The sequence below is a fragment of the Nicotiana tomentosiformis genome, chromosome 9 (genome assembly GCF_000390325.3).
Source record: "Nicotiana tomentosiformis chromosome 9, ASM39032v3, whole genome shotgun sequence".
Taxonomy (NCBI): domain Eukaryota; kingdom Viridiplantae; phylum Streptophyta; class Magnoliopsida; order Solanales; family Solanaceae; genus Nicotiana; species Nicotiana tomentosiformis.
In genome coordinates this window covers 35559023-35569487 of record NC_090820.1, presented here as the reverse complement: position 1 = coordinate 35569487, position 10465 = coordinate 35559023, and positions in this window count along the sequence as shown.

Below are 10465 nucleotides of genomic sequence, written 5' to 3'. Positions count from 1 at the left end.
ATTTAGGTGGGAAAGCGATTATGATATCAATGAATAGATATTTCAGATTGTTTGTATTATTTTAATTTTAAGTTGTATACACCGACAATATAATACATATTAAATCTCTATAATAAATAATAGTAATTGACAAAAATAATAAGTAATATTCTATTACAGGTTAAATAATATTCCCTTCGGTCCTATTTATTTAAGTTTATTTAAGTGATGTTTTGACTTTTTTTTGTGTGTGGTCCACAATATTTATTTTTTTCATATATCAAAAAAAAATTAACTTCTTCTTTCCAAAGTTGCCCTTGGAGTAAAGAGTTTAGGAATAGTTTGTTATATTTCCAATGAGCAAATTAAGGTTAATATGAATAATTTTATTATTAATTAATACTAAAAGATAAATTCCTTAATATATTTGAAAAAAATTAAAAAATCACTTAAAGTCGACCGGATCAAATATTAATCTTAAAAAGATTTACATTGTTGTGTGTGTAACTTAAATTTTATTTTAATAAAGGGATCAAACATATCTATGAGCTGTGTAAACACAAGAAAAGGTCAATTAATATGGGGGGTTGGCAAGTAGGGACAACAAAATATTTGTCTGATTGAGATGAATATGGTTTTGCATTTTTATTCATTGTTAAAGACTGTTACATCCTATTCATTGGACTATACGAAATTTAAAAAATGTTTTAAATTATTCGATCTTATTCTTATAAAATATTGAATGGAGTATATGGCAACATAACTGCAATAAAATGCAAAAGATGTTCAATCAAAGTTTAAATTATATAAAATACAAATACTACGTACCAATTTGAATTTTTACTCTTAAAAAGTTTTTAGAAAGTTGTTGGAGTATTAAATTCTTGGACCCTTTGTCGCAGGGGTAATACTGGGAATAAAACACATTAATTTTGGTATTATGGCCTGCTGAAAATGAAGAGTCTGACTGATGAGTAAAGAGACGGGGTCAAAAGCAGCAGCTTTTTGTTAAGTCAAAATGGCATAAAAATAGTTAATGATTGCAAAGTTATTGAAAAGTAATTATTATTTAAGTCAGTGATAAAATTTGGACAAAAATATCATAGTTAAAACACGGTAATATGCTAGATAATAAAATTTTTGTGTATAAATTTTCCGCATATTATGTTGTAACTCTAACATATTATGAATTCTAACACATTATGCTAGAATCACATATGCAAAAATTTAATTTTTTCAGTTTTTAAAGGTATTTTTGTTCAGATTTTATTTTCACATGAAAAAGTAATTAAATTTTAATTATCTTTAAAACTATAACTAATTTTTAATTAGCAATTATAAATCAAACTATTTTCGATTCCCCCCAATTTAAAGAGTTATTAAAACTAACCCATATTAGTTTCAGGTTTAGTCGTTAAAATCAATGTGTCACAAGGTTTTTATTGAATGAAGATTGAACATCCAGATTAAAAAAGAATACAATCTCGGTACTTATTAACTCTGGCTTTTTTTAATTTTTGTATACCGTTTAAAAAAAAGACACTAATAATCTTAATAATAAAAACGGAAAAAGATAAAAAATATCCTTGACATATTAAAAATGACTCAAAAATATCTTTCGTTAACCTTTTGATCTAAAATTACCCCTAATATTTTGTTTCGGTTCAAACATACCCTAACATTAATGGAACCAGCCTGAGTAAATGAATCTTTAAAATAGCCACGTGACATTTTCTAAACTAGCCACGTGTATAATTTAATATTAATTTAAAATCCACTTATTTATTAAATAATACTCAGCTCGAATGGGTCCTGACATTGTAACCCATTTAACTAAACAAAAACATAGGACCCACCGTTCCTTCTTCCTCGTTTAGAAGAGTACTGCAACTCCATTTCCCTTCTTTAGTTATGTAAATTTTCTTCTTCCTAATACGAGATCCATATCGTGTGACTGAAATATTAAGAGTTTAATTTAAAAATCAGCTCATTAGAGACCTTAATTTAACTCTGAGTACTCCTTAATTATTAGTTGATTTTTCATCCTCTGCAGCTGTGAGTTTGTTCTCATGATTCACAAATATTTTTTCTGATTGTCGGATTGCTCAAATATAAAACAACGAGCTTTAGTTATTGGTCTTAGAGATTGGTCAAGAGGTCTAATTTTTTATGTTGTTCGATTGCCGATGTATATAGTTCATAGAGGAAGAGCTTGCTTTCCATGTTGTAACTAAGGAAATTCTAAACACACCCCAGTCATACGAGAGAACCTCAAAATTGTATTTATGTTCTTGACACCTCGTGCATTGCCATTTGAAAAGCTAAATGTGACTGAATGGAGTTTCAGAACTCTTCTAACGAGGAAGAAGGAATGGTGGGTCCTATGTTTTTGTTTAACTAAATGGGTTAAAGTGTCAGGACCCATTCGAGCTGGGTATTATTTAATAAATAAGTGGATTTTAAATTAACACTAAATTATATGCGTGGCAAGTTTAGAAAATGCCACGTGACTATTTTAAAGATCCAAATTTTACTTCCGTTAGTGTTAGGGGTTATATTTGAACACAAAACAAAACGCTAGATCAAAAGGTTAACGCATGATATTTTTGGGCTATTTTTAATATGTTAAAGATATTTTTGATCTTTTTCCGTAATAAAAATAATTGTCGAGACTATCAAATCTCTTTCTTTAATGTGTCACCTGATAAATTAGAAAAACACCATTAAATAGAGCAATAAGGGTCAATTTGGGAAAAAAGTTAATAAGTGCTTTGTGTTATTTTTAAACTTTAAATATTTGGAACCAATACAGTTAAAAAAACCACCAATATCTGCACCAAAGGAATACTGTATATGTCATTCGGAGCCTTGCTTTAAGTAAGAAGTTATAGAATAACAATATTTTTTGTATCACAAAATAAGTAGTGACGTTATAAGATCTTTCATCCTTTTGAAACTCATTAAAAGTGCTAACAGTGTACAAATTAAGAATCATTCCATAAAAAATGGTGAAGGTACTTAACGTGCATGATTATCTAACCAAGATTCATGGTCATCACTAATGCATGCACTCTGACTATGTATATTGGCTAAGGATATTTAATATTTAATATATATATATATATATATATATATATATATATATATATATATATATATATATATATATATATATATATATTATTATATATACATAATTTTTCGGCAAAGAGTATTTAATTGATCATCTTTCGATGAATATAATTCCATCTTGAGTGTGTGTAAATATGCTTATTACATTTCACGCTAACTACATTTATGGAGTTGAATGATTTAAAAAATAAATATTAAATTACTTGTTATCACAAGAAAAGAAATGAGTTATTTTAAAAATGTTAACTTAAAATTTTATATCTGTCCTCTGTAAATATGTAAAAGACCTAAGAAAGCAACATCGTATAAGATATTGAAAGCTTAGCCAAGTTAGGCATGAAAAGTAAGAGACCCAAAAGCCGGCCAGGAATCACTACAAAACATGGGAATCGGTTGCAACTCAGTAATGATAAGTTGAAGTTGAATGCTTCAACACTCATCCCAAAGTAGAGTTCATTCTATGTAGTAGATCTATTCGGCCGAATTATTATTAACGGTTGTCGTGGGATAGATCTTTCACGCTTAATTGGAGATTTTAAATTTTTACTTTTTAAATAGAAAATTTTTTTGTAGGGAGAACTTTCTAATTTAATGGGCCTTGTGCAACACTAGTTTAGGTTAGTCGGACCCTAATGCAAGTATAGACAGACGATCTCCAAAGGATAACTTATATATTTGATCGGTCACCAAAAATAATTACATATGCTAGCTATATAAAATCTGCATTGATTATGTACAAAAAATGTATATTATATATTAATATACAAAAATATATATATTTTTTATTGGCTATTATTTTTTAGAGCGGATATAGAATATAGCTTTCCCTTTTATAAAATGGATAGCTCATGCTGTGCGTGGGCCCAATAACACTATATTTAGGTTGTGCAAATTAGTATATGTAAATTTTCTTCTTAATTTATTTACATTTGTAATATAAAATTTTACGTACAATGTCAAATTTTTAAAATAGTTATGGATAGTTTCTTAGATGATGTTATCTCTCGTTCAAAATAAGTGCTTATAAGTTTTTGACAAGCTTATTAAGAGAAGTATTTAATAGCATTATCCTTTATATCTTCTTAAATTACTCTTTGAATATCCTCATATTTTGTAGATTATTTATTGGATCAAGGATAGATTTAAGAATATATTAATTAATGCGTTCTTGATTTTTTAAAGCGATAATTACTTTTGCCAAATTAATTTAGCTAAAGTAAATCGTATTTTCGATCATAGGAAAGTCCATGAAAACTGCTAAGTTACTCGTAAGACACTATGTAGTGCCTCAAAAGCATATATATACTATTTAAAGCTATTTAAATATTAATAAGAAAATAACTTTACAAGCAAGGTCATTGCTTGCTTTTCTTTTTCACGTTAAGTTGCACTCTATTTTACCCTACTACTTTATTTTTACAAGATTTTAAAAATAGGTATTGCTAAAGTTAAATTAGCATAATTTACAATGATATAAATGAAAGATCAATTTTTTTTTAAAAAAAAAAAAATGAGCCTCCCTTATCCAGAAAAAGGACTCTAGTATTCTTTTTATAAGATTTTACTATCTAAATATGCTGAAGTTATATAAATTTTACTTTATTATGAAGGAAAGAAATATTAGTTTTAATTAACCAAAAAACTATGAAAAAACTATATTTTTATATATTCCACATGTTTCAAAAAGATTGACACCTATTAGTCTGTTTCAAAAAAATTAGCACATTTCAATATTTCCTTAATATGAAGCTTTTATAGCCATACAAATGCTATGACAAGTTTTAGACTACAAGTTTCAAAAATTTTACAGTCACACAAATGCAGTGGCTTATTTAAGATCATATTTTTTCAAAAAATATCCTTTCTTTATTAAAGTTTGTGCCAAGTCAAACCAAGATAATCTTTTTGAAACAGATGAAGTATAGAAATATAATTTTATAACTATATAATGTATATAATTATATAATCTATATAGTTATAGTATTGTATTTATCCTCCAAAGTAATTGGTATAATTATCCTCCTAGATAAGTGGTACGATCATTCTTTTATAGTGATGGCTTATCCAATACCTGACTATAAACTGGAAAAGAATGGGCTACATAATCATTGAGCCTTTCACAAATTACTCAATCTTAAATTCGTGTGTTTGATATAAAATCCATGATTATCTTTACCTGTTGTTTATCCTCTTTAGAGCCTAATCACATATGGTCATTTGTGTTTGTCCATATTTCTCAGAAATACCCTGAGAATCAAGCAGGCATGTTGACCATTAGCTGTCTGCTTATCTCCTTTTATATATTAGTAGTAGAAGTTATGAATTAGAATATTAGAATTTAAAAGTTTTTAATGCAATTCATAAAGAACACATTACTTATATGATCTTTTAATAATGTATACGATCATGACCATCTCAATAAGATTGGGGGCCCAAAGCCAAATTTCAGAAAGAGGCCCTAAGTAAGAATATCAATGACAAATTTTTAATGAAAAAGTATAAAATAAAGGTAGCATTATAAAATCGGCTCAAGAAATTGATAAATTGATATACAACAACAACATGCCCAGTGAAAACTCACAAAGTGGGGCCTGAGAAAGTAGAGTGTACGGAGACCTTACCTCTACCTTGAGAGATAGAAATATTATTTTCGAAAGATCATCGGCTCAAGAAAAAATATGGCAAAAAAAAGGTCAAATAAAGATAATTAATTCAATGCAGTATGAAAATGAAAGTAACGAAAGCGAATAAGTCGTGATAAAGCAGTCTAAAAAGGAGCAGTAGCTATCACAGATAAATAAGATAATCGAAGTACAAGAAACAATAGATAGTAACAGAAATCAAAGGGTAAGAAACTATAACGCAAGATAAGTACTTGATATAATAATATCGAAAAGTCTTGCATTGCTTCAATATAATGATTGCTTGTTGTAATGCTTGATATTTTGAAGAAGATAATTTGTAAGCCGCAGTAAGTTGCCGATTGAGAGAGTTTTCAATATTGAGAATAAGAGAGAATGAAAAAGGTAAATATATACTGTAAATAATAATGTGGGCTCGTATTAGTTGTTAGGATATAAATGAGGCAAAAAAAATAGTTACCCTACCATGTAAGAAAATAATTTATTAAGAATTATTCCATTCTCTAATTATTACAACGATCTTCACATTAAAGTTATTGTACGTTCGCTTCAAAAATTCTTTTTAAATTTAAATATACACATTTTTTTTAATAATACATATACATTACATCTTTAAGAAAAATGGCGCCCCAAAAAGTTTGGGCCCAAGCAATTGCTTACTAGCCTTATAGTCGAGCCACCCATATATACAACTACTAATTAATACCAGGTCTCATGCTTACATCAGAATAAATCAGCTATAAATATAAGTAGGAATTGAATGCTTCAACAGTCCCAAAGTAGGTTTCATTCTATATCGCCATTGATTACTGCCCCAATTAATGTTATTCGTTTTAAGATTTTCCACACCTTTTAAGAAAAAGAACATTTTAATTGCTTTAATCATAAGTGTTAGTTAAACAACCTTTTTTAACTCTCTTAATTTTTCTTTTCAAAATATTTAATATTTTGAAACGAATTTGGTTTGCCAAAACAACTAGTACTATTTAGGACCAGAGGAAGCGGTATTAAATTTTAAAATATTAATGAAACTCATAAATAACAGAAGACATATGCTCTTTTATACTGTCAATCAGAAATGTGATACGACTACTAATTTTGTTAAAATTTGGGTCATAAAATTTTGTTGCCTATATCAGATAAAATTAATAGAAGTATCCGAATTAATAATTATATTAACTTTTTATTCTCTTAGTTTTCGAATGTTTATGCGTTGAAATTTGTACGGAGAGGGTATTAAAATTTACAGACGTAAGTATTATAAATCTTTAGAATATTTTTGGCAATTCAACTGCCAAAAACTCCACCAAAAATGCAAGAATGTCTATGATTTGAGTGTCAAGCTGGGTTTGCAAGTTAACAACAAAACCTAAATTTAGAAGATAATTAATTATTTTTATTTTGATGGAAATTACCCTGATTCTGAAAAGCTATCAATATTACTTTCAGTAAATTAAATAATCATTTTGGATGTTAAATATAAGTCACTAGTTTCCTTTTTGGAATATTTGTAAGATATTTGAAAATTGGTTTAATGCTCGAGAACTAAATGGACCAAGACAAGAAAATGACTAGCAAAACGATAAGGATATTTTTGAACCGAAAAAATTGGATTACATTTTAAACTTGGTTTGCTGTTTGAGAATAAAATGGGCCGAGAATGAGCCGAGGGTCTCTCGGAAACAGTCATTCTACCTTCACAAGTTAGAGGTAAGATCTGCGTACATACTACACATCCCAAACCTACTTGTAGATTACACTAAAATTATTGTTATTATTGTTGCTCGAGAATAAAACGGATCAAGACAAGAAAATGACTCTAGTTTCCTTTTTGGTATATTTGGGCTATTGACTAATGGAAGGAGTATTTTTATACTGATAGTATAATGCAGTGGCGAAGTCAGAAAATCCAATAAGGGTGTTCGAATTTTGAACACCCTTTGTCAATGGGCTATGCAAGAGTGTTCAAAGTCTATTTTTAATTAATAACAAGTAATATTTTACCTTATACGTAGTATAATTTTTCGACGAAGGGTGGTCAACTAACATAGCTTCGCCCCCGGTATAATGGAAGGTACAATTAAACCTTTTCGCAAAACCTTTTCCTTATATAAATGTAAAATACATTTTTTATAATTCTACTGATAATTAATTTTATCATAAGTTGGCGTATAATAATCGTATTTCTATTTCACATCAAATTAAACGATCGACAATCTTCAATCAATCTTTTGAAGTAACTTCCAAGAATGTATTTTTTTTTTTTTTTTGCAACGCAAAAAACATGTTGAACAGTCGTATTCTTCCCCAGAAAAAAACACATTTGTACTATTTGGAATTTTGTGAATATTCCAAAATACATTTAAGCAGACGAGCTTTCGAAAAACTTTGTAGATTAGTTTAGAAAAATTTCCACCAATAAACTTCCTTCCCATGTGACAGAACCTTTCGCTGCCACATGCCCACAGTTCACTTTCTCTGGTATGAAATTATTGCAACTTTCTTCTACACAGTAATATCTGACAAAATTAAGTAATTAACTACTAGTACCTTTGTTCGTGGGGTTCCATTTTTATTTAATTTAGAGAGAAAAAAATATACTCCTTTGTCACATTTTATGTGATACACTTTAATTTGATTGGACAAAAAATTTAAGAAAAAAAAGAAGAATTTATACTTGTGATCTAAAATAAGTTATAGATATTTGTGTGACTATAATGTAAGGCCCCGTAAAATTTTGCCAAGGAATTTAAAGATTCGTGGTGTCGAGGTAGGCTCGCTGCGGTTCGAACTTTTTGGATGGAACAGTGCATTGGGGATTGAAGAAAATCTTTGGAAGTGCAGGACGTTTCTGCGGCCCATTCTGCGGTCGCAGAACTGATCTGCGGACCGCAGATCTGCCGCAGACTGAAGCAGAAGTCTGGGCAAATTTTTGGACCATTATGCGGCCGCATAGTCATTTTTGCTGGCCGCATAACCCATCGCAGACCCAGCACAAAAATACCCGTAGGAAAGTTTTACGGCGCATTATGCGATCGCATAATAGGTCTGCGAACCGCAAATCGGTCGCGGACCTGTCCAGACCATTTCCGTTTTTGGGCATCACTTTCGCGGTTCATTTTGCGAACCGCATATCTGTTATGTGGTCCATTTTGCGATCACAAATCTAAGTTCGGATGGTCCATTTTTCTATTTTTATAACCTGACCTCATTTTGATAAATCGCCTTTGGGGCTTATTTTGGGGCGATTACCTGATGATTTTAGAGAGAGGTAAGAGCATTTTAGAGAGAGGAGAAAACCTAACACTCTAATCATCCAATCTTGCATCAACCTTCAAGAATCAAGGAAACCAATCACTATATTATGATATATCCGGGTAAGTCCTATTCCTAAGCTTTCATGCAAGAGGTTATGAGTTCTAGTATATTCTGGGAGTTGGAAATAGGCCATGTAGTGACAATAGGTTGTAGTATGTGAGATTAATGAACCATTTTGGTTAGTTTCTTGTTGAAATTGGTTGAAGAGGAAGGGATTACCATTGTAGAGCTTCGTAATCCATTTTGCATATTAGGTGTTTGACAAAATTCCTAAGAGAGTTACACCATGTGAATCCTTCTAATTATTATCCGATTTTCGCTATCTTCCTATAGATTGTTATTGCTAGAAGTGTTGGGACGCTGTAGTAATTTAAGGAAAGCTCAAACAAGGTATGTTGGCTAAACTCCTCTTTTAGAATTGAACCCCACAATGGCCTTGTAAGTCCCGTGTTGCTCATTATAAATTGATTATTACGAATAAGCCTTGCGTCAAAAGATATATGCGTTCAATTTGTATTCCAACGTTCTTCTTTGTTGAGTTACTATTTGAAAAGGTGATTAAACATTGGTTGTGCGTTAATATGTTTTGATTTGAAACGTGATTCCAATGAAAACTAGCATGTCGAATTGTGTAAGAAATTACATATGTCTAAGATCCTTAATTTGGTTAGTTGCTCAAATGTGTATTTAAAGTCTTGAGTAGAAGTACCTTATTGTTGATAATCTATAAGGATACTTGAAAGTAAAAGAAGTGGGTTGGAGATATAAAGTGTGGCTAACATGCCAAGAATGAAAGTTATACTTGTGGCCAATGGCGCCGAAGAAATAAAATGATGTGAGAAAGGTTATGAAATAAGCCTTGATTCAACTGTTCCAAATTGACTTCGAAAATAGATTTTTCCTAAAAGCTTATGTATCCAAGTTATACCCAAATGTGGCTGTTTTAACTAATGCTATGCTTTGTAAGTATTTTCTGTGTTTTGAGCTCTTATATCTTCATGAATTGAAATTGTATATTGCCCTTTTTGGGGAAAAGTATTTCAAGAATAAATTATGTGTTACACGTTTATGATTTAACTTGTGCTTTGATTGCTAATCATTTTACTCCATTTCTTGGAAAGAAATTTATTGTGTTTAAAGTTTTCGTTACTAATAAACCTAAAGTTATGATTTCTGGAATATTCTATTTGTTGATATTTATGATGATGATCTATGAGAGTAAAGAAATAAAAGTGTGTAATATAAGATACAACCATCGTGCCTTGGGATGAGGAATCATAAGTATGGCAAAGAGAGCAAATGAAATTATAATGATGTTGTGAATGGTTGAAGTTACTAACGAGGCTATATATAGTGTGAAAAGTAATGAGGTGAATATAAAATATATTTGTGCT